The following is a 3069-nucleotide window of genomic DNA, read 5'->3' as shown; positions in this document are numbered from 1 at the left end:
AACGCCGCCGTCGCCGCCGTTCTCCGGAGGTACCGCGCCGCGTCTCTTCTTTCCCTCGGTTCGGTTTTTCTTATAAACCGTTCCGATTCTTTTCTTCTCTACCGATTCGTTTTCTTTCCGATTTTTCGCTAAACCGTTTCGGTGTTCTAGATCGGTTTTTCGTTCGATCTCTTTTCCGAAAACCCTAGATTGGTTTTCGTTCTTCTTTCGGACCGTTCGTCTCAACGAACGTGATCACCGATTATTTTCCGGTTAACGACGTCTGTTCGTATAACCGTTCTTCTTTTTCTTCTCGTCGGATTTATTCCGCGATCGCGATCTCAGATCCGATCTTCGTTCTAGTGTATCTTCTTGCTCGTTTATCGGAATCAGGTGATTCAAGCGCCTGGAGTTTCATCTCGAAACCGCCGTTTCGTCTAATCAACTTGAACAAGCTTTTGCTACAGTAAAATTTTGACCTAGATTCAACTTGCTAGAACCGAGTTGTTTTCTTCCGCCGTTTGTTTTTCGTCGTTTGTTCGGCTCGTTCTTTCTTTGCAACCGGAGTTCTTAAGTTGAACTTTCTGGTTCGTTCTCTTGTTCGATTTTTCCCTGTGCATTAGATGAGTACTTATTGTGTGGTTACTATTGCTTGCCTACGATAGATTGACCGGAGTATGACGATTAGATCTATCAAGAGTTTTGAGTGCGAATCATCTTCATCAACATTGCAGGCAAGTAACACTTGATCATATCTTTCCTACTACCCAGTTTTATTGCATTAGATCAAACCCTCAAACACTTGCATTGTTAGGATCTAATTAAATTGTGGGATGGGAAGTAGATGAGGTAGTACCTATTACCTGTTACTTATGAAACCTTGGGAGTTACTTCTACGTTTGCTTATTATGCTATGCTATGCTAGTAGACGTGGATTGGGTGAGTGATATCCATGACAGATGTGAGATTGTTAATTAATGGCTTATCTAAGGTGGCAACCTAAACACACATCTGGGTGGATTGAGGCACCTGATGTCTATCAGGACTTGCCTGTTTTTTTTGGACCGCCACCCAGGCTCAAAGGGATCATAAGATCTTTCATGCTAGAAACTTCCGTGTGCAGCCACATGCTACTATGGGCTCTAGCATAGTTAACTAAGTTGTGCGAACTCTTACGGGGTAGACTAGCAGATGTAGGGGATGTAGGTGTACCGGTTTACCCCACATGTAAGGTGCTAGCGCTTCTGAAAGACTATGTCTCGGTCATCCGTCTTCTCAAACACCCTGTAGTGCGAGAAACCAAACGGAGGCGATCGAGTCTTGTGGGAAAAGTGCGCAAACCTCTGCAGAGTAACAAACTAATCATGATTAGCCGTGTCCCCGGTTATGGACATTTTGAGTATCTAGTTCTTGGATTATCCTGTTGATCTCAACACGTTACTTATTATAATTTGTTTGGGTTTAATGAGTACCTTTAATTGGGATTGAGGATGCTGTCAACCATTCTCAATGTTTAACAACCACCATGATAGTTAAATAAATTTTATTCCTTTGAAGTAGGGAAAAATTGGCTTTTCGCAAAAACTGTAATCATAGAGCTTTCCACCAGCCATATATGCATGTAGTATAGCCTATTCTTTCATTTCTCCCTATGTGTTACATTGCCAGCATATTCCATGTGCTGACCCGTTTTCGGGCTGCAACTTTTCATGTTGCAGACTTTTCAGACGACGAGTAAGTGGTACGTTAGGGTTACGATTTCCTATACTCAACTTTGCCGTTGGTGTTGATGGGAATCCACAACCTTGTTGCTTCCGCTATATTTTGGATTGAGGTAATAGTTTTACGTTACTTTATACATGTGATTTACCTCTGTTATAAATCCTTCGAGTACTGTGTGTGTCAGCATACCGATCCAGGGATGACACGGAAGCACAGAGACTTGATCCATTCGGGTCGGGTCGCTACATTGGGTTTATCGCTTTGAACGTCATTTAAATCATGTGAACACTAACCTTTGGAGAATCATTGAAGAAGGTTTCTATCCGCATGATCCAAGCAACTTCACTCCTCGAGAAGCCGCGGACAATCAATTCAATGAGAATGCTCTCTTCATCATTCAAGATGCAATTCCACCCGAAGACCTACCTCATCTTCGTCCCTTCGCATTGGCCAAAGATGCATGGCATTGTGTTGTCTCTCTCTACCGGGAAAGCGCAAGCATTGAACGCTCCAACTATGAAGTGGTACAAGATGAGGCTGATGAGTTTGCAATGAAAGAAGATGAAGAACCTCGTGAGCTTTATCGGAGAGTAACCAAACTCGCGGTCTCACTACGAGATCACGGGAGCAAGGACACGGATGACAATTGGATCAAGCGCAAATTCCTCAAGGCAATGATGCCCTATCACAAGGCCATGTCCTCCGTCATTCGTCAAAGATCGGACTTCCACACTTTGACCTCAAGCGAAGTGTTGGATGAGTTTGTGGCCATGAACATTTTGGACAAGACCGCCGACAATGCGGTGCTTCGTTCTCAAAGGGCAAAGAAGCCTAACCTTGCATTGAAGGACAAGCTCACCGTTGAAGAAGAAGAAGAGGAAGAAGAGGAGAGCAACCCCGAAGATATGAAGTATGCGTATCATGAACACATGGCACTTGCTTCAAGGCAATTTTGGAGCAAGAAAAACTCGAGGCCAAACTTTAGCAAAAAAACTCAAGTGGCACGAAGAGCAAGCAGCGTGTAAGGACTTGCTACAATTGTGGCAACGTGAGTCATTTTGTTGCGGAATGCCCGTATGAGAAGAGGGAAGACAATGGTGGCAAGCTCATCCGAAAGGACAAGGCCAAGTCGTTCCCCAACAAGAGCAACTTCACCAAGAAGACTCCTCCCAAGGCATTGGTGGTACAAGAAGAGTACAATGAGGATGATGACGATGATGAAAGTGATGAGTCGGTTGCCATGGCATCCGTTGCCATTGCAACGACTCCACGGGTGTCTCTCTTTGACTCACCCAATGAGAGCATCACCGCCAAGTGCCTCATGGCTAAAGCCACCAACAAGGTAACCTCCAACATCAAAACTACCAT

Source organism: Triticum dicoccoides, chromosome 1A (assembly GCF_002162155.2).
Source record: "Triticum dicoccoides isolate Atlit2015 ecotype Zavitan chromosome 1A, WEW_v2.0, whole genome shotgun sequence".
Taxonomy (NCBI): Eukaryota; Viridiplantae; Streptophyta; class Magnoliopsida; order Poales; family Poaceae; genus Triticum; species Triticum dicoccoides.
The sequence above is the reverse complement of the archived record's forward strand: the minus strand, read 5'-3'. Positions refer to the sequence as shown.